The sequence below is a fragment of the Podarcis erhardii genome, assembly GCF_964252035.2.
Source record: "Podarcis erhardii genome assembly, chromosome: 12".
Lineage (NCBI taxonomy): Eukaryota > Metazoa > Chordata > Lepidosauria > Squamata > Lacertidae > Podarcis > Podarcis erhardii.
Window position 1 is genome coordinate 26,580,044 of NC_138513.1, and position 22,561 is coordinate 26,602,604.

The 22,561-nt window shown below is 41.9% G+C and overlaps 1 protein-coding gene and 1 long non-coding RNA gene across 12 annotated transcripts in view; one reads left to right on the top strand and one right to left on the bottom strand.

The window, feature by feature from the left end:
- The window catches only part of LOC309325644 (uncharacterized protein C7orf78), a 46,649-nt gene that overhangs the window by 9,484 nt on the left and 14,604 nt on the right, over positions 1-22,561 (top strand). The window contains exons 1-2 of one of the 11 annotated variants that reach the window (XM_081833840.1): positions 16,108-16,203; positions 17,065-17,146. The exons of 1 other annotated variant lie outside the window; for it this stretch is intronic. The gene's annotated coding sequence lies outside the window, so the exon portion shown is untranslated. Of the gene's footprint in view, positions 1-16,107; positions 16,277-17,064; positions 17,147-22,561 lie in introns of those variants that run through there. 9 more of the 11 variants (XM_081833843.1, XM_081833839.1, XM_081833844.1 and 6 more) reach the window with 9 other exon arrangements.
- On the bottom strand, positions 13,399-15,995 carry LOC309325807. Its single transcript, XR_014150028.1, has 3 exons — positions 15,806-15,995; positions 14,576-14,624; positions 13,399-14,208 (listed from the first exon to the last, which is right to left on the bottom strand). It is a non-coding gene; the product is annotated as an uncharacterized lncRNA (long non-coding RNA).

Here is a 22,561-nt window from a genome sequence, read left to right on the forward strand (position 1 = left end):
TTGATGTTTCTTTTCCTTTCTATCCTCTCTTATCCTTATTTCCCACTCCAAATTGTTCCTTTTCTCCCTGCCTTTCTTGATCACTTTGATCATTTGCATCTGCATTGGGTGCTCAACAAAACTGTTCTGAATCCCACTTTGCTGAGTAGTAGGTGTGTAGTTTTATTTTAAATCAAAGTTAGCAAAAGGTACTCCTTTAAAACAGAGGGCCAGACTTTGTTTAAAACTTGGAACCGCTCTTTCTAAGAAACCTGACATGTTGATTACAGGACCAGGCATCAGTGTGCAACATTAATCACTAGAAAACAACTTCGGGCCAACTTCCAAAGGTATAATCTGAACAGCAGGCTCCAGGGGAGCTGATTCATGCATATTAGTCTCCTGGACAACTTACGGTAATTATTCTGTCAATCCTGTCCTTGTTACCTTTTTTCGGCCAGGGTAATTTTCCCTTCACAGTCAACTGTCCCTCAAGCTTTGTCTAAGGAGCTGTGCAAGCGACAGGCAATAAGCTGTCCAGTTTCTTGGCCATTTTGTAGATACTTGGTTATCATCATTGTAACATTTAAACATACTCCTGATTTGTTTTGTTTCTTTCTTTTTTAATGATTTTGAAAAAATCCAAACACCACTTAACACTCACATTGATAAAAGAAATAGCGAACTGGTAAATCTGTGCTGTGTTAGGGTCATCAATTATGGTACTTTCTGGCTGCAGCAATGTATAATCTCCACTAAAGTTAAAAGGTAAAGGACCCCTGGATGGTTAAGTCCAGTCAAGGTGACTTTGGGGTGCAGCGCTCATCTCACTTTCAGGCTGAGGGAGCCAACTTTTTACTAACAACAAAATTTATAATTCTCTGTGTGTAGACATTTGTGGACTTTCTTAATTAGTGGACAGTAGAGCATATTAAAGGGAAAAGATGTTGTGAGAAATGGCAAGATTATGGTGGATTGCAGTAAAACAAATTTGCATTAGATTTTCACCACTTGGAAGCTTTTCTTAAGGGACTGATGCACAGCAGGGGTTGTTCCTATTCTACGAAACAGCACATCTCACCAATTTGGTCTTCATCTTTTGTGAGTTGTCAGGCACTAAAAGTATACTGCTGGTCTTTGCTCTGTAAGAAGCTTACATTTTGTAGCCTATCCATTTGTTGCTATGATCACCCCGAAGGATTTCCCTGCTGTTAATCCAACCCTGCAAGGCCACCATTGGTGCAAGTTTGAGCCAAGGTTTATCTCAATGGTAGTTCTGAGAGAACTTCCATAAAAGTCTCACTATAAACGTCAAAGCCCATTAAAAAACAACTTTCTGAGATGGCCGAAAGCAGTTGAGGCCAGTTGGTAAATGTTAGAAGAAGGCGGGGGTGTTTTAGGATCTTTTTGAACGACTTTAGCCTTCAAGTCTCACCTCATTTACCTAAGAGTAAGCCCCACTGAATTCCATAGGGCTTGTTTCTGAGTAGGCATCCTTGAAACTGAATTTTGCCATTGCTATTTCCTTTTCCTGTTAAAGAAAATATGGATTCATCAATGGTTTTCTGATGTTATGGTTATGGTAGTTTTAATTGATTTTATCATTATTCTACCTTTTGTAACCTCACTGTATATCAGAACACACAATTTCCTTCTGTGGCAGCTTTTTCACTACCCTTGAAGAGTGTTTGGAAGTCCTAGCAGGAGTTATGCAGAAGGTGTAAAGTGTGCAGCATTTTTTTTAAAAAGAACATGTGGCTTCTTGTAGAGGATGCTATTTAGAACAACGATAATGATGGCCTTCAGAGTATAATGAAACTACTGTGTTCTTCAGACCAAGACAAAGGCAGAATTTTGCTTCAGGGCTTTTCTTTCTTTGGTCATCTTGTTCTGCCATAGAGAGAGGTTTGCTGAGTGGCAGCTTCTGATCCCAGAGGTAATGAAAAACAAGTAAAGGGCTTTGCAGATGGTGATCTGGTGATATGAAGTCAACAATAAGAAGCTAAGGAGAATCTAATTGCATCTATGAAACTTTTCCTGTAATGAATGAAGAGTGCTCATCCTGCTTTGCCATTTTGATTCAGTTTGGCCTTGGCAAGAGACGATTCATCCAGTTCATCCCACCTCTCTATAACTATCACATTTTTTAAATAAATTGAATCTTAATTAAATGTACCTCTCACCTACTCAAAGGAACTAACTTCTCATAAGCAAGTCAGTCCCTGCCCTGTGGGTCACCCTTCATCCTATCCTTACCTCCCTTAAACCTTTCCCAAGTTACTTCTGCTGCCCATCATTCTCACAGGCTGCATGCAAACTTAAGGAGGGCCCAGGGCAAGTGCTACAGACCCTCCAAGTGTCCCTATTTTCCAGGAACAGATTTACAGAAGCCAGTCTGGTTTCTGATTTGATCCCAGAATGTCCCACTTTTCCTTAGGAGGTTCCTATTTTCATTGGAGAAATGTTGAAGGGTGTGGAGTTATGTGATGCCTAAGGCAAGGAGATAAGTAACGATGTAATCTTTAGAAGACATCTGAAGGCAGCCCTGTATAGGGAAGATTTTTAAATGTTTAGTGTATTATTATGTAATTATGAAGCCTCCCATAGTCAAGATGGGTGGAGTATAAATAGTAAAATGATGATGATGATGATGATGATGATGATGATGATGATGATGGAATAAGACATTCCTATTTTCATCCGAGAAATGTTGAAGGATATGCAAGTGTTATCTGTGAGCACTGCCAGAGCTCCAGCAGATGGCCAAGGATGCCAGATGCTAATGCAGGCCCTTAGTATCGCAAGATTGTCATGAGAGCACTGGGACTAAAATTGTCAACCAAAAGCTTTACTTTTCTGGTTTATAACCACAACAGTTATTAACACTGGGCTTCAGTAAAGCGAATAATTTAATTAGACAGCGCCTCTATGATATCGAGCGACAGAATAATCTGGCCACAATTAGGAAATTTTGTCCACGGTATGATTATTTCCCACCTAGTCATTTTGACACTTTGGCACCCTATTTGCAAAATTTAACAATTCCAAAATACAGACGCGCTTTCACTTTCTCAAGATTGAGTATACTGCCTTTAGCTGTTCTTGAAGGATGATTTCAAAAAGTTCCACTGGAAAAATGGCTGCCGTATTTTTCCGTCTATAGGACGCCCCTATGTATAAGACCCTATTTTGGGGGACTCAATTTTAAGAAAATGAGGGAAGATGGCCCAGAGTTGTTGAGCCTCTCCCCCCAAGCACCTGCGGGCAGGAAATACTCCCTAGATCGTTTCCTGCACGCAGCGGCGTTGGGGGAATTTGCGCTCCCGCCAGCAGTGGCATCGGGAGGTTGTGCTCTCGCCAACAAGCTGGCTGGCTGCATGCAGCTTCTGCACACAGCTTCTCCCCCCATGCAGCTACAGGCAGGAAACACACCCAGATTGTTCCCCACTCACTGGGGCATAGGGGGAAGCCACGCTCCTGCCAACCGGATGGATGGTGGCACCCCGCTTCTCCCCCCCCCCATGCCACTATCTGTGTAGTGGACAACCCCAGTTCTTTGATGTCATTTTTTAGTCAAAAAAACCTCGTCCAATACACAGGAAAATATGGTATGTCCCTGTGGAGATGGTAGTATTGAGTCAGTGGCTCATGTGCTTCTGGCTTGTACGCTTGATGAAGATTTGAGGAGTGAGGTTATTACCCCTCCATTATTGTCCATGCCAGGTCGCTCAACCATTGCTACTGTGTCCTTTGTTTCAACGGATCAAGATGATCAGATGACAGCAAAAACTGCAAGGTTATTAGTGGGGGCAAATAGAATAAGATCTATTATTTGATTATTGACATAAACTCTCAAAATGTATTTTCCACAGTTAAGTTTTTACAGTGGTGCCCCGCAAGATGAATGCCTCGCAAGATGAAAAACCCGCTAGACGAAAGGGTTTTCCGTTTTTCGAGGCGCTTCGCAAGACGAATTTCCCTATGGGCTTGTGTCGCAAGACGAAAACGTCTTGCGAGTCTTGTGAGTTTTTTCCCTCCCCCCCCTTTTTCTAAGCCGCTAAGCCGCTAATAGCCGCTAAGCCGCTAATAGCCGCTAAGCCGCTAATAGCCGCTAAGCCGCTAATAGGGATGCTTCGCAAGACGAAAAGACCGCTAGACGAAGAGACTCGCGGAACGGATTATTTTTGTCTTGCGAGGCACCACTGTACCTCTATCTTCAGTACATTTCATTTTATTGTATGGTGGTACCTCGGGTTAAGTACTTAATTCATTCTGGAGGTCCATTCTTTTTTAAAAAAACATAATTTTTATTAACAGGCCAATCATATCACATTATTTCAAATCACATTAATTCCAAATTATACAGCCAAATTTTTCTTTTTCTTTTTTTAAAATGATATTTATTAAAGTTTCAAGAATTACAAAAAGAAAAAATGAACATACCACGTTAAACAAAAACCAAACAACACACCACAATATATATAAAAAAAGGAAAAATAGAACAGAAAAATAAAACCCATTAAACTCAAACAAAATTAGAAAAAAGAGAAAGCATCAAATCTCCTTTCTATTCTTTCATTAGCTTGTTTCCTTGACCTCCTCACACCTCCCTTTTTTGTATTCTAGGTTGATTATCTATTTCAGCAAATCCTTTCCCTCTTTTAAAATTTTTGTCCTGTAAATTGTCTTAATATAATGTAATTTTACTTTTTCTCCTTTCACCAATTAACAGTCAGTTATTCCCAAATCCTTTATATCAGTCCTGCTAAAATCATATATTATTATTCCAACATCCTTCTAACAAATATTAATTTTACAATGTTTCTGTAGATAGTCTTTAAATTTCCTCCAGTCTTCCTCCACCGACTCTTCTCCCTGGTCTCGGATTCTGCCAGTCATTTCCGCCAATTCCATGTAGTCCATCACTTTCATCTGCCATTCTTCCCGGTAAACAGCCAAATTTTTCAATTTTGTTGGGGGTACCCATACATCAAGCTCCAGACGAGGATTCAAACATCACTTCTATTACTGTTTTAATTAAACAGTTCTATCCAGTTCTATCCAGAAAGTCTCTTTATTACTTTCTTCATCTTCTTGTTGTTGTCATATATTCCTTTCTTTGCGATCTCTGATAATCTTCACAGGCAGGTTGAAAACAAACATCGTCTGTGTGGGTTTTACACACTCCAAAAGTCATATCTCATAGGGACAGCCGCCATTCCCCTCCTCCTTCGAAAGTTTATCTTCGGTCTGCCCTTTAGTTTTCCCAGGCTTGTAAAATATCTCATAGAGGGCTCTGCCAGGTTAAGATCAAATTCCAATCATCGTTCACTTTCAAATAGTCCTGGTTCTCCTCCCCCCGTCTTTCATAAACAAGCCTGTCTTGCGAGACGCCATTTTAAAACTGCATTATAATTTTTTTTCATTCTCCGATCTTTATCAATCCTCTCTTCATTCATCATTAATTCATCCCACACAGTTTTTAAATTCCTGCTTGTGTAATAAAATACAGCGGTTCTTCTTTCTTTGGGGTGGAGGGTTATTAATACTCACATAAGGCAAAGAAAAGAAAAGTTTTTTCCTCCACCCCCCTTCTTTACCCCTGACATACTTCACTCCAGACATACCAATCTCTTAATGGCGCTTCATCGCTTGATTTATTTGTCCTTGCCCGCTGCTCCAATCCCAGAGATCCATTAATCAGCAGTCTTATCTCCCGACCTTTGCTTGACGTATGTGCTTTAACATCTTCCAATTATATATTTCCAATTGTATTTTCGAGTTAAAGCAAACCAGCACGCGCAGATTGGAGACGGCGTCCAGGAAGAGCCGACTTCACCGAGGGCTGGTGCCAAGTGACCGGGTACCCCCTTCTCTCGAATCCGGGGGTGCATTGTGGCCACCGCTGGCAAGGCAGTCCCCCCATATCCTTGGGGGCGGGGAAGACTGCATACTTCCCATAGCAGCCTCTTAATTACCTCATGTGGGTCGGAGAGATGTTATTGTCGGCCATCTTCCAATGCACCACCTGGTGGCCCCCCTCGTTCTGGAGGTCCATTGTTAACCTGAAACTGTTCTTAACCTGAAGCACCACTTTAGCTAATGGGGCCTCCTGCTGCTGCCGCACCGCCAAAGCATGATTTCTGCTCTCATCCTGAAGCAAAGTTCTTAACCTGAGGTACTATTTCTGGGTTAGCAGAGTCTGTAACCTGAAGCGTATGTAACCTGAGGTACCACTGAATTGCTATAGCTAGTGGCTGATGCAAATAAAGATTCTTCTGATTCTAACGGAAAACAAACAAACAAACAAGCCCCCCCCCCATCAGACACCACTGCAGTAAAGCCACAAAAGAACATAAGAAGAGCTGGATCAGGTCAAAGGCCCATCTGGACCAGCATCCTGTTCTCACAGTGTCTAACCAGATGCCCCAATGGGAATCCCCCAAGCCGCACACACACCCTAGCGATGCCTATAACTGGTATTCCAAAGCATCCTTTTCCCAGCTCTATTTCATGTGATGCAGCTGCAGCCATAACTTTGAACAATAAGCCTCAAATCTTTTAATTTCCTTGTTTATCTTTTTTTTTTAAAAGGAAACATTAGCAAAGCTATAACCCTCTGTTTTGTATCCAAGGCATCCATTAATAAAAGTGTTACTCGGAATCCTAAGGAAGGTGTGTGTTTCTGAAATGTAAAAGCTCCATGTGTTTTATCTTAAGAAACAGCCATAACAGAGCTAGTTATTTAAAAGTGACGCACCCATTTTTAACAAAAAGCTTTATCAGATTTCCCACCAATCCATTAAGAACTCTCTTGGTTCTTCCACAAGCAGCCCAACGTTGACTCTATGACTCAGAGTCTCAGAACCCGTGTAGTGCGACTTTTAACGGATGCAGTTAAAGTCACAGTTTCCCCCCAACTATTTGCTGCTGATGGGGTGAGCTCCCATTGCTCGGTCCCTGCTCCTGCCAACCTAGCAGTTCAAAAGCACGTCAAAGTGCAAGTAGATAAATAGGTACCACTCCGGTGGGAAGGTAAATGGCATTTCCGTGCGCTGTTCTGGTTCATCAGAAGGGCTTAGTCATGCTGGCCACATGACCCGGAAGCTGCACACCGGCTCCCTCAGCCAATAAAGCGAGATGAGCGCTGCAACCCCAGAGTCGTCCGCGACTGGACCTAATGGTCAGGGTTCCCTTTACCATTACCTTTATAGGACAAACCAATGAAAGTTAACCATAGGCAGAGTGGAGCTTGTCGGCTCTCTCTGCTATATATTTTTAAAACACCCTGTTTTTAACTGTAGCCTTGCTTAATGCCTCTCCCAGTTTTAGTCATCATAGCAAGTCACTCTGGCAGTGCCTGAGCAAACTTGACACAGCTAGGTAAATTTATGTCATGCATGTCTAATTCTTAGCAGCTTGAAAACAAATCATGTCTTTAAAAACCTTCGTGTTTAAGGATGGGAACAGCAGGCAGCATCTTGGAAAACCTGAAACCTCCATGAAACAGCTTCTAAAAGCACTTTTATAAATGCATGGTTAAAAAAAAGTTTAAAAAGTTGAATCCTGCATTTCATTTTTACTTGTACCAGAGGAACTCTGTATTAACGTATCTTATGCAAATATATACCTAGATTCCAAGCCTGGATATTTTAATGCCTCCTTATTTGCACCACAGCCAACTTATCTAGGGTTATATGCCTATTAGCAGTTTAAAACAGTTCTTCCACAGGGTTCCACGTTGCATTTGCATATTTCTGTACCAGGCATAGGCAAACTTGACCCTCCAGATGTTTTGGGACTAAGATTCCCATCATCCCTGACCACTGGCCCTGTTAGCTAGGGATCATGGGAGTTGTAGTCCCAAAACATCTGGAGGGCCGAGTTTGCCTATGCCTGTTCTATACACACAAGAGATAGGGGTAGGGGTGTCTTCTCCTGATGTGCATTACCTGATGTCCTCTCACACATCTGCAACACCCCAAACTCATATTCAGTGAGAATCATCTGCACATGCACAACGGCTGCCTCAAATGCACATACCACAGCTTAAATGTGAAGTGAATGCAGCAAATAGGATGGGAGCTGGTTTGAGGGGAAGTGCATCACGTAGCTCCAGGCTAGAGATGGATTGTGACTCATGTTGTTGGGACACAGCTTCAAAGGCCAGGCGTGAGAGCACACTGGAACCAGAGTAAACATTAATGTGTACACAGCCCAAGTGGATCACACCGGAAGTTATTTAGTCTGTAATTCAAATTAATATATCATGCAAGGAATACTGGAACAGTTCCCCACATTTTTGTGACAACAAATAGAACTGCAAAATGAGAAGTTTCCATGCGCAGTCATGTTGACAGTACTTAATTTAGAGTGGTGGAAAGATGTTGGGGCTCAAATCAGTCTGGAAAGGTCATCTTCCGGTCTAGAATTGAGACCCTTATTTGGATAGAGACAGAAATGCACTCTGGATTTGCTCAGAGGCTCTTTTAAATTCTGTTCTTTCTGCTTGTGTTCCGGAGTTGGAAACGTGGCACTGAAAACAGATGCCACGACTGAGCCTTGGCACAAACCAAGTCATGTGCAGTGAGTAGCAGAAGTTGGCATGGCATGAAATTAAACTGTGGGCAGGGTACAGCTGTGATTGCTGTTTTGGCATGAAGGTCGCTCCCATGCAGATCCTGAAAGTCCCACAAACTACATGTTGAGCAGGGCGGTCTCAGTTCCAATCATTGCTACTCTCTCTTTGTAAAACTTCATTAAAAGCTTCTACATAGAATGCAAACTAGGCTGCATATATATATGGAGTTGATTTTGACATGTTTGAAACCCAGGCTTACCTATAAAAATGACCTTTAGAAATGAAACAAAAAAAGAGACTGAAAGTTTAGGAGCTCTTGCAACATCAAACTATTTTAGATGTTCAAACACCCTTTGCAAATACAAAGGATGGGTGGAAAAGGCCATAGGTGCAGTGGGTCAGTTTGGTTGGCTGTTGACTGGAAGTTTGGTGGTTTGTGCACACCCAGGGATGGCTGTGGGCGATTCTATTCCCCCCTCCTTTTCCCCTTCCCCTTCTTCTTCTTCTTCTTTTGACAAAGTAATCATAAATACCACTGCTCTGGTGAAGAAGGCCCAGCAGAGAATTTATTTCCTCAGACTTTTAAAGAAGAACAATCTGAGTGAGAGACTGCTGGTGTCCTTCTACCGAGGTTTCATAGAGAGCGTTCTTACATACTGTATTTGTGCCTGGTTCTCCAGTTGTACAGCTAGGAAGAGGAAGGTGCTCCAGAAGGTCATAACCACAGCCCAAAGGATTATTGGTCATCCCCTCCCATCTTTGGAAGAACTGTACGGTTCCCGTTGTCTTAGGAAAGCAAACAATATCCTGCAGGATGTATCTCACCCGGGATACAGTCTGTTTGTACTACTGCCTTCTGGCAGGAGATACAGAAACATCAAGTCAAGGACAAACAGACTGAAAAATAGTTTCTACCCAAGAGCTGTGGCCTTCTTAAATGCTGTAACTCGATAGTGTGACCTGGGAGTTTGATGGGTGTGGGTGTGGGTGTGGCTGGAATGTGGTTTGTTTGGTTGTTGTTGTTGTTTTGCTTTTGTTGTTTTTAAGGGATGGCATCCAATTTCGTTGCACTTGTGCAATGTTGCACTTGTGTAATGACAATAAAGAATCTATCTATCTATCTATCTATCTATCTATCTATCTATCTATCTAAATAAATAAGAATTAAAATGTGCACCCCACCACTGAGACCATTCCATTGTAACTATCCAGCCTTGCAAAATTTCAACACCTCTTGCGATGGTTTGACCCCTTTCCATTTTAACAGTACAAATTCTACAAACACCTTCCGTATCTCCTCGAAATCATTTCTCCTGCGCAGTCCTCGTCTTACCTCAGTGGCACATGTTAATTTATCAGTAATAGATACATCCCACGCATCTTTATACCATTCTTCCATATTATATTCTGTTTTTGTTTTTTAAAAAATAAATATTTATTGAAGTTTTACAAAAACATAACAAAATACAGCGAAAAAAAGAGAAAAAAGAAAAAAGAAAAATACAAGATACAAAAAACAAAAAGTGAATAAAAATATAAAGACAAAAGAAAAAATCCATTTTTCCTTTTTTTAACTTTAAAACTCATTACCTTGTTTCCTTGACCTCCTCACACCTCCTCTTTTTGTATTCCCATTTACATAATCAAATCAGCAAATCCTTGCCCTCTTTCAATTTATCATCTTTAACTTTGTATCTTAACATATTACAACTCAAATATTTTCATCCATCAATTCATTTTTGCATACTCTTTTAACTTTATCACTAATGCCGCTTATTTTTAATTCAACATCATTTTAACATTCATAAATTTTGCACTGTTTCTGTAGATAGTCTTTAAATTTCTTCCCATCCTCTTCCACCAGCTCTTCCCCCAGGTCTCGGAGATGACTGGCAGGGTGGGTAGATCTTTTGTCTTCCAATACTTTGCGATAAGAATTCTTGCTGCTGCTGTGGCATACATAAAAAAAGTTCTATCCTTCTTTGACACCAATTGGCTGACCATGCCCAGGAGAAAGGCCTCTGGTTTCTTCAGGAAGGTGTACTTAAACACCTTTTTCATTTCGTTATAGATCATTTCCCAGAAAGCCTTAATCTTTGGGCACGTCCACCAAAGGTGAAAGAATGTACCCTCAATCTCTTTACATTTCCAACATTTATTATCGGGCAAATGATAAATTTTTGCAAGCTTGACTGGGGTCATGTACCACCTATATACTTCCATATTATATTCTGCTTGCCCCTATTATAAATTGGATGGTCAAGCTGACATCTGGGTAGACTATCAATAGCCACTAGCCACAATAGCTCTGCTCTGCCGCCATGGTTGGAGACAGTAATTTTTCTGAATACCCGTTGCTGGAAACCACCTGAGGCGAGAGGGCTCTTGTCCTGCTTGCAGATTTTCCACTGGGGCACTTGGTTGGCCACTGTGGGGTCAGGATGTAGGGCTGAATGGGACACTGGTCTGATGCAGCTGGTTCTTGTTATGTTCTTAAGGTTTGCTAAAATCCTATTGAACTCAGCAGGGCTTACTAAACACTTATAGGATTGTACTGTTAGATCTATGTACGTTTTTTGATGGAGGTGTGAAATTTCTCTACCAGGACCGTAAGACTTGATATCCACAGGCAAAACAGGTTTGCCATGCATTAGGCTAGGGGATGTGACTCGATTGAAACTTGCAAGGAAGACCAGCTGACTATAATCAAAATACCACGGATGGAAATTTCTATGCAAATCTGAATCTTTAGCATTGCGGGTGTCGGAGCAGAGTTTGACATATTTTCCAATCCTAAATGGGTTTCCGAGATACAATACCCCTCTCTCTCTTTTTGTGTGGCTTCCCCCTCCCCATTTACATTTCGGTAAAATTACACTTCCTTCCACTCTGCCTCCTATAGCGATGGGATTTCAGAGGCTTCACTTTTCAATCATAATTCGCAGGATTCTTTTAACACGATGTGAGCACAACACCGTCTTTGTTCATAGCTAGGAGCTTTTCGAAATTTTGTTACTGAGATAAGATCTCTGATTCACAGAAGGCCGGGCAAAGCACTTTTTAATGCCATTTGGTTAAGAAAGTAAAATGTCTTGCGGACAGGTTAAGTATTTAAAATGATAATAAACACTTAGTGAGGGGAAGATTTGCTGTTCAAAGCCACAAATTTGAGCATGAGTGATTCACTAATTGCTTAGGACCTGGGCTGGACAGCTGTAATAGAGAAGAAAATGTATCATCATATAGGTAGTTGATGGATGGATGATCTGCAGAGAGTTAAAATGGCTTTCATTCAGATTTGTAATTACAAATGGATTATTTGACCCCCCTTGTAATTCAGCGGGTAATCTGAGCATCAGCTCTATATAACTCATTATTATTATTTTTTAAAATGTGTTTATTGAGTTTTCAAAAACAACAACATGCAGACAAGACGAACAATGAATAAAGAACAAGTGTGTGGAGCACATTGTTGCAGTTAGAATGAAATAAACAGAAGGTTCAGTACACTTTTGCAGACATAATAAAATAGGGAATCTATTTTAGGCATGTGTTGTTGGGGGGCCTATGCAGCACATTATTTTCATTTGTGAGGCATAAAAACAGAGACCATGCAACATCAAAATGGTCTTAACCCCTCTTATCACCCTCCTGTGATGGGTTAAATGCTCAGACAAAGCAATGGTTCCGCATCCTCTCAAACCATCCATCCCTAGAGAGATCCAGTGCAGACTTCCATCTTGTCAGGATTTCTAGTCTGGCTGCAGCCAGCAGCAGAGCTAGCAGCTCCTTGTGAACAAGAGTGGGCTTTAAATTACATCTTGTATGTTTGCTTGTTTTGTGTTATATATTTACTTTTAGCTAAACGACCACAAAACTAGGAAGAGGACAGGAAGAAAAAACAAACAGGAAGAAACACTAGGGTGCTTTCAGACTGGCTGTTTTTGGGTCTCAGTGCACCAGCACAGGTAGTTGTAGTGCGACCACAGTCTTGCCTTCTGGACAAGGAGGAGAATGGTCTGAGGAAAGGCATGGAGAACCTTATTGGGCTGCATGACCTGAGGTTCCTCACCTATAGGTTTAGCAAAGTGCAAGTTAGGGAAGCACTTGTCCTACCAACCTTACTGTATGCTTGTGAAACGTTGACCACTTATAAATGCCATCTCCAACTCCTCAAAAGATTCCATCAACAGTGTCTCTAAAAAATTTTACACATCACTTGGGAAGACAGGTGAACTAATATCAGTGTACTGGAAGAAGCAAAGATCACCAGTGTGGAAGCAATGATTCTTCAACATCAACTTCGTTGGACTGGTCATGTTGTGTGGATGCCTGATGATCATCTTCCAAAGCAACTACTCTATTCCGAACTTAAAAATGGAAAGTGTAATGCTGGTGGTCAACAAAAGAGGTTTAAAGGCTCTCTCAAGGCAAATCTTTAAAAATGTAGTATAAACACCGACAACCGGGAAACACTGGCCTGCAAGTGCTCCAATTGGAGAACATCCTTTACCAAAGGTGTCATGGGCTTTAAAGACACTCGAACTCAGGATGAAAAGGAGAAACGCCCTAAGAGGAAGGCATGCTTGGCAAACCCTCACCATGATCAACTTCTGCCTGGAAACCTATGTCCCCACTGTGGAAGGACATGTGGGTCGAGAATTGGCCTCCACAGTCACTTGCAGGCTCACTGTTAAAACCATGTTTATGGATGGTAATCTTACTTGGCTACAAGTGATCGCCAAAGAAGAAGAAGGGAAACACTAACTCAGAGAAAGAGAGATGGAGATGGGGAGAGAAGGAGCGCAGTTATTAGTAAAAAATTCATGTTTTTTTGTTTTTAAAAAGAAGCCTGGAAGCACTTTTAGGTCAGTTTTTAAGTGTCTTTGTATGACTAGAACATTTGCTAGCCCCTTAGTGAGGTAGCATGCATATTAAGGAAACTAATGAATGTATGGTGTGGTAAAATAGCACATAGATTTTCTTTTCAAAGCATCAATCAGTCAATCAGTCAATCAATCAATCAATCAATCAATCAATCAACCAACCAAGGTGGGGAAATTCCTGATCTTTTAAAAGGGTTATTCTGTTCTCAATTTCCTGTTTCTCAGTGTTGAAGGCTATTAACAAAATAATAATAATAATATGTGTCGTTACCAGGTAGTAGTTCATAAAAGCTGAACTTTGATTCCGTTTCCTGTTCATGGAAATGTTAAGTTTTTAAGATTTGTCAATTGTCCCTTTGTGTTTATTAAGAGGACAGCATTGCATTCTGAATTCTGAGATCCAAAGGAAAAACCTCTGCTCAAATCCAAACACTGGGAAACGATAAATTGCCAGTAACAAAAAGTACCCCTTTCTTTGCTGAGATAACCTATGGAATCGGAGTGTTGTCTTTTCCATCGCTAGCAAAGTGGTCACATACAACTTATGCTCCACCAGCCTCACAGCTGATTGTTGAATCGTCTCTGCACAGCATCCACAGAGCCGGCAAATCTCGCACAAGGGAGCAATTCACTGATTCTGCTAATGGATCTACATCAATATAAGTGGCCATTGAATCGTACCAAACGCTTGTAGAATCACAGAGTGATAATCCTTCGATCTGTGCTTCCTTCCATTTCCTTGTTTCACCCATCTGACAGCATCTGTGAAAAAGATATGGCAAATTTCCTGTGTATTCAATCATCTGCTGGTTTACAGCTTGGACAAAAAAACAAAAAGAAAAGAAAAGAAGAAAGACTCCCATAAGGACATTAAAAGCATAAATAGCAGGAGCTTAATGAGGCAAGTGTCTCCGTGGATGGAAGAAACCATGAATTGTCTGATATGCTTCCACAGAAATTGCACTGGTCTTCAAAGACTGTTCTTCCTTGGAGCTCCTAAACACAATGTCAGTCTCTTGATTGTCCCCAAGTCCCCATCCATGTGTAAAAGGGCTGGTTTATTAGATTGGGGATGGGGCACCTGTGGCCCTCCAAATGTTGCAGAGCTACAATTTCCATCCTCTCTTACCCTTGGCCTTGCTGGCTGGGGATGATGGGCGCTGGAGTTCAAAGTGCATCTGTGCTAGAATGTTGCATGAGAAAAATTAAACTCAACAACGTACATTGGAAGCTGCCAAGTCAGACCCAGATTGTCTGCATTGTCTGGCAGCGACTCTCCAAGGTTTCAGACAGACCACATTCCCAGAGTACCTAACCATATCTGTGTAGCAACTGCAGGGCTGGACTCTCATTTAAGCTCTTGCACAAGAGTGCTAGCAAGCTATTTCCCCTCCGCCCACAGTTCTCTGGCTCTGTTTTTGTGAAATTCCAACCTGGTCTCGAGCCAAATAAACAATGAAGAGAGAGGAAACCGATATTTGGGAATACTGTATGTTCCAAAACCCTATATATGCTTTTTCTTATATGTGTCTGTGGAGTTAATCTGAGCCAGGGTTTAACTGGACTCAGCTCCAGAGGTTGATTTCAAATGCCAGGGCTCTGCACTTAAAGCAGAAAAGAGAGACAGACTCTGGGGATGTGCAGAATGTTTTTCTTAAGTCCTGACTGGGCTGCTTCCCCTGCATGTGAAGACAGGCTCTGGTGGATCGAGCAAACGAGACCAAGAATAGGTCCAATGATCAAGAAGGCAGTTTCTCCATGTGCTGTAGAGGGAAGCAAGGGTGCCTGCCAAGTTGAATAAAATATTGGGGGGACCCAGGTAAGCCCCGCCCCACATAATTGATCACAACACATGGTGCATGCACACCATTTGAATGGCAATACCCATCAACTTTGGGAGCTCCCAGACCCCTCAAATATTTAAGGGGGGGGTGAAGCCCCAAGGAACTGGCTCCTATGGGGGGAAGTGAGAAGCAGATGGGGCTTGTCAACCTGGAAAGGGAGCTCATCTAACAGAAGGGAAATTCTGATCCTGAACCTCTTCTGCCTTGCAGGATATCTTTGGGAGAAGAAAAGAGTAGGGAGTAGACCCTACACAAATTTGGAGTGGAGTCCCTAAGACTGTTGGATGGTGTCTTGTACACCTCCTTCCTGCAACTCCTGCAGCCAAGCTGGTGCCAAACATATTGCTCTGCTTTCCTTTGGATCACATCGGCAAGGCCAAGAAGGGGGCCTTGTCACCTGGGCAGCCCAGGACTTCCATACAGACTGCCCAGGCTTGCACCCCGGAGAGGTCACTTCGGAGCTGCTTCTTAAGGGTGAATCTTTATAGTGTACTTCAGTCAAGCGTATTAAGCACCTCTTGGTGATCAGTAATATAAAAGGGATGGTTCAGGGTTAGAGAATACAGTAGAGAAGGATGTCCAGTTGTCCGTGTTGAGTGGAGATTCAATTGCCAATCTGATTGGCTTCTGTATCTGGAAGGGGGAAAGGTGCAGCAAAATGCTTTGGAGTTGCCTAGAGTAACAAGTGCCTGGAATTTCTGTTCTCCTAGCTGTCCTTTGTGAGGTCACGTGTGGATCTTCCTTTGGGTTGCTTGTCATGAACCGGCTTTTGTGAGATCACAGGCATGCTTCCGGATGGAAGGAGCCCTACATCATCGAGCAGCGTCGTGATCTGAGCCATTCGCCTGCATGGCTCTGTGTCTCATCCAATGGGAGTTGTTAGGGTGTCTTTTGTTTCTGTACGCAGACAAAGGTAGAATTAATGTATGTGTTCTAAAAGCAACCGAGTCAGAGGGAAAGGGGGATCAGGGAAAGAGTGCAGATAGGTAGGAACTTTAATGATCTCCTTCATTTCCAAGCTTCCTTGATATTTTCTGAATTCCAACATGAGTGACTAATATTCCAAATTAACTTTCGCCCAATAGTGAGGCACTGCCAATAAAGAAATAGTTTGTCCACAACTCTGATTGATAACACAGCCTGTAGGACATTTGAAGTTACTGTAAATAAATGTATAAATCTCAGCAATGGCCACAAAGGGCAGTACAGTGTCCCTTGAATTGCAAGAGTATATAAACTTTAACATACCCGATTAACAAAATGTTCCACTTGGCCTGCTTTCCCCTTCCAGTGGCATAAAGAGAGATTTTGCAGACAATCATTAGGTTTAAATACCTGGTACAGTGATCCCTTTTAAGCCTCTCCCACAGGTTTTGTTAAAAGGCAAGCTAAAGACACAAACAATATTCCTACAGTTTTATTGTTCATGACCTGGTGTGGATTTTTTAGGGTTTTAATAATGATGATGATTATGATGATGATATGACATATAGTGACCGGGCTTAATCCTATGTAGGACTCCATCTTGTACCTAATTCTATACCTCTGAAATCAGTGAGGCTGGCAAGATTGGAGCTACCCATTGCCAAAGTAGAAAAACAGAAGAAGGGAACGAACCTGTGGGCCTCCAGACATTGCTGACCCCGTCTCCCATCAACCCCAGACAGCAGGGATGATAGTCAGGGATGTTGGAAAGTATAGTCCAACAGTATCTGGAGGACCACAATTTCTCCATCTCTGCCGTAAACTGATTAGGACATATTGCTGTTTTCAGGTTGACAAACAAGGGATTTGGACCCTCCATTGCTATAGGGAATCACCATGTGGCACAGGATCTACAGTACAGGTGGGAAGAGGTAGGTCGTTCTATGTTATTAACAGCATGTGCATCCCGTGTCAATATCTTCAGATGTGATGGGTGTGACCCCACGAAGGCAGGGCCTTTTTGGTGGTGACTCCTCAGTTGTGGAATAGGTTCTCCAGGGATCTTGGCTGCCACCTAGCACGTGACCTTTTGAGCACAGATTGAAGGCAATTTTATTCTCTCAAGCTTTTAATCAGTGATTTACAATTGACTCCTGCGTTTGCTATTTCACTCATTTTATTGCTTTTATGGTGGATATTGCCGTTTGGCTTCAGCTTTCAATGTCACTTTCTAGCTCAATGTTAATTGTTGATATTAAACCTTCATTCGTAGGAGCCTTGAGCGCCACTTAAATTGCAACATGCGATAAAAAAACCCAAACTTTATAATAAGTAAATCACTAATACATAGTTCTTTAAGCTGGTATTATTTCCATTTAAAGGACCAATAGATTAATCTTGGAGTCTCTGAAAACGGAACATTGTGTGTTGTTTGATTTGCAGTTTCTTTAACAGTATATAGATTAGGACTATGCAGCCTTAAAATAACACTTTTGAACTCTGAAACTAAATGTCTCTTAGCTCTGGCCTTGAATCTGAGGTATGAAGGGATTGTTTAGGCTATAACAAGGGGTGTCTCTAAATTTCCCACTAGAGATCCTGCTTTTAGTGTTGGCAGTTCCAGTCCTCTGTAATAGGCACCTGCTGCAGAAGTTGATTTTGCTTAAGAAGGCTGTCCCGAAGTGTGAAATATTAGGAAATACTAACCGAACATTTGTATGAATTGGTTTGTTGTTTTTAGAGTTTGTTGAAATGGGTTTGATTGTTTTTAGAAATTGTGTTTTCTGTACAGGCAACCCCTGATTTGTGTGGGGGTTGCATTCTAGGTCATTGTATGTGACGGGGAAGGTGTATAAGCCTGGTCTACCCTACTCCCACCCCCAGTTTCCCTCCCTTTTCTAGCCACTTCCAGGTCACCACGATGTGCGCAGTTGCGCACATATCAAACGCATGTCAATCGGTCATTACCTGCATTTTGTTTTTATCTTGTTTTGCATCACTTTGATGGCCTCAGGCTGCAACATGGTTTATAGACTCCTAAGATCATTATGTCCAGGATCTGAAATTAAGTACTTGCACCTCTAGTGAGAATCGGGCTCCCCACTATTTAATTAGTTATGGGGGGGGGGAATTATGTATTGAAGAATGTATTAAGTATGATGTATGGTTTTTGCCAGTGAATATAGTAATGTATAATCTATAGATTAAGCTAACATGGAAGGGTTGACCCAAACTTGGTTGCAACCTGAGAATCCAGGCTGTAGGTATTTTTAGCTGAAGATGGCGCAGACATCCTCTTTAATTATCTGTAACAAAATCTCCTAATCCTGTATCCTCAGGAGATGATGAGCAGTCATCAGTTAACCCCATTTAATATACGGCTGTTTGAAATGAGAGGAAGTCTGTGTAGTCAAGCATTTTCAGCACAGTGAAATTGAGTAAAAAAAAAAATGGTAATATAAACCTGTCGGAGAAAATATCAGGAAAAGTAAGTGCTAGGATGATGGGGGCCTACAGGAAACAGACTGAATTATTTACACACATAGAATGATAATGCAGTAAATATATCCGGAAAGCCGTGGCTTATCCTTTATACACGGCAGGTTCCAATTAACCTACAGCCTGTGAATATCCAAATCCATTATATTCAGAGTTTAGGAAAGAGAATGTAATTGATTTAATGGTAACTTAATGGCACATAATTTTATACCATATTAACAACAATTAGATTTTTTCTCATCCTGTTATGGGATGGCGACTGTGGAGCAGTAGTACCACTGCTTCTGTCTGCTTTGAAAAATTCTGTCAGAATTTTGTCCTCTGAGGGCTTTTGGGGGGGGGGTGAGGGAAAGGATTTGTGCAACTCAATCCTTCTCCATACTGAACGTTTAAGACAAGTACCATCTTATATTGGGTTGGATCCCGACAAAAGCTGTAGTCCGACCTAAGCCCACTGAAGTGCCACCGAACCCAGGAGGACTTACTTCCGAGTAGACATGGTTGGGATTGCACTTGTTCTCCACTGAAATCAATGGGACGTAAGTAATGACCAATGCAGGTTCAACTAAGTTAGGATTGAATTACCTATTGACAAATCCAGGTTGCTCAATTAAGGTAGATTTAAAGCTCTTACACAACAAACCCGCTTCCCCCTCCCATACTCATAGCTGTCAACATTTCCCTTTTCTTAAGGGAAATTCCCTTATTCCGAATAGGATTCCTCACAAGAAAAGGGAAAAGTTGACAGCTATGCCCATACTGGATGGGGAAATGCGCTTGAAAGTGTGAGGGAACACCTGATTCAATGTTGTCTACCGTCTCCACAAGCAGATCAGCACAAATGATCCATAAATAACAGCCAACATTGCTGAACAGCAACTTCAGGCAACCAAACAAGAATGAACATTCAGTAAGGTTATCTGGCAGTGACTTTAGTCTGTATCCAACCAGTTATGTACTATTCCACCCCCCCCTTCCAGTTGTCTTAGTTTTATTTGGCATGTATACTATCATTCAACTTCTCAAACTGTACAAGCAACAATAACTCCCCCATGGAGCTTTCTGGACCTTTTGCTAAAAAGTGTGAATCCTGGGTGTCTTTTTTTGTTGCCCCTGCAGCTGTTGTTTTGGAAGACTCATGCCAATAAACCAATGCAGAAGCCTATAAACACATCAAAGATGGCTGTTCACGCTGGTCACATGGCATGATCAGGAGGGCTTTCCATCCTCCAGATGGTTTGGTGCAGAGATTACAGCAGCACTACTAGCCCTCATGGAAACATCCAGACCTTTGAGATTATAGCAACAGAGATGGTAACCTGAAGTTACAAATACACTGCACAGGAATGTCTACCAGAACTCAAAATCAGGCATAGGCAAATTCGGCCCTCCAGATGTTTTGGGATTACAACTCCCATCATCCCTGACCACTGGTCCTGTTAGCTAGGGATGATGGGAGTTGTAGTCCCAAAACATCTGGAGGGCCGAATTTGCCTATGCCTGCTCAAAACTACCAGTCTCCCTCTTTATACAAGGAGTGTGTCTGCACCTTGGGTGATGATGTCTGCATAGAGCCTCACAAAATCCTTCCTCTAGCTCTGTGTTTTCTGGAACGCAGAGTATGTTTAGCGGTGGAATCACGTAATCCTAGAATATACAATTGTAGAATTGGAAGGGACCCTGAGGATTATCTAGTCCAGCCCCCTACATTGCAGGAATAGCCAGCTGTCTTGTATGGGGATTGAACCTGCAACCTTAGTGCTTGTGTAATCACGCTGAATAATAATAATAATAATAATAATAATAATTTATACCCCACCCATCTGGCTGGGTTTCCCACCACTCTGGGCAGCTCCCAACAGAATATTAAACACGATAAAACATCAAACATTAAAAACTTCCCTAAACAGGGCTGCCTTCAGATGTCTTCTAAAAGTCAGATAGTTGTTTATTTCCCTGACATCTGATGGGAGGGCCTTCAACAGGGCGGGCGCCACTACCTAGAAAGCCCTCTGCCTGGTTCCCTGTAACCTCACTTCTCGCAGTGAGTGAACCACCAGAAGGTGTCTCTGGACCTCAGTGTCCGGGCTGAACGATGGGGGTGGAGACGCTCCTTCATGTATACTCCTTCGGATTCACCTTAGCGCTATGCTTCTCAGTTTCACAAGTACTTCATCAATGGGGGGAGGGAAATCTAAGGACCAGGGACTTAATGTGCCCCCCACTCTGGCCTCCGGCACCTTGCAGTGCTCACTAGAGATCTGCCCCCACCCCCGTCACCGGGCCAAACCTCTGACCAACTTTGCTCCAAGTCCTCTATGAACACTTTTGGCTGGCTGGAATGTGCCCTCAAATTTGATCTGTTTCTAGTTTTTGTGGATGGAGGATGGACCTGTGTGTTTGTGTTTGTAGAAACCTCTGACTTTTGAATGGCAAGAAAGTTGCATCCATTGCCCTGCCCATGCTTGCATCTGGCTGCACCCATCTTTGACTTCTGGCCATGCGCGTCAGTGAAGGGATTGATGCACTCCTACCTTGGCTGCATTCACACCATAAATATAAAGCACTACAGTACCACTTTAAACAATCATAGTGTCATCTAGTCCAACCCCTTGCCATGCAGGAATCTCAGCTAAAGCATCCATGACAGATGGCCACCCAGTCATGGCTTCCCGCAAAGAATCCTGGGAGCTGTAGTTTGTTTGAGGTGCTGAGAGTTGCTAGCAGATCCCTATTCTCTCCTCAGAGCTAACATTCCCACCCAGAGAGGTTTAACAATCAATCCTTCTTCACAGGGAACTCTGTGAGGGAAAAGGAATACTTTGTTCTGTCTTTCTTTCGTCTTTCTCCAAACTGGATGCCATTGCCTCTTGCTTTTATTCATTTCACAATATTTCTGCTTTCATTTAGATGTAAATAAATAATGCCTTGGGTTAGAAAAATATCAATTTATTTTGCAGAACTATTTGTGGTTGCTTTTCTAAATTTTTTCATTATTATTATTACTATAGCAAGTAATACCCTGCCATCTAGTGGACAAAAGAACCACCCAGTTTTACATGCCTGATGATGCCGGATATATGAATTCCCTTCACCTTTAATACACAGAAATCAATCCTTATGATTAGGAGTTAACATCATGCTCACGCATTCACTTAGATTCATGCCTGCGATCAATAAATTTGGATAGAAAATCTCAGGCTAACGCTAGTTTGATGCCAGCACTTATTCTCAGCTTAAATCTATGTAACATCGACTATTTAAAATGACAACTTTTATACATTTTAATATTCTGTGCATTTCATTGAAGAAGAAGAAACACAGCAAGAGCAGAAAATGGAACTCTGAGGACAGGCTGACTGTCATAAAGGCTAACTATTATTTGTATCTCATCCTTTTGACTTGCAGACTTGTTATGTGATGTGTTAGCTGGTGGATGTGTCCATCTTGCTCCTAGAAATGTTTTTTGTCTTTAGCGTTTCTTTGCTTGCGGCAAATTGGTTGCCCTATATTTCCTTTGCTGCTAGCGCTCCTCGAAGTTTTGCATGTCACTGATCATCGATACAGGGGATTTGTGGTGATGTGCAGAATTTGTGATATCTTCTCCAGATACAACTGGAGAGGAAGGGGATGTTCAATCCATTGTGTGCATTGAAGGATGTGCTGGGTACAAATGATGATGATGTACAACCAGTCCTTTTTTCTGGGGGTACACAGGGGTACACATGCCCCTAAACATTTGTGAATCTAAGTTTGGCCTCATTGAGGGGCAGTATTTCAATATGAGTAGGAAGATGAAAGTATCCCTAAACATAATTTTTTTAGAATAAAAGCACTGGATACAACAC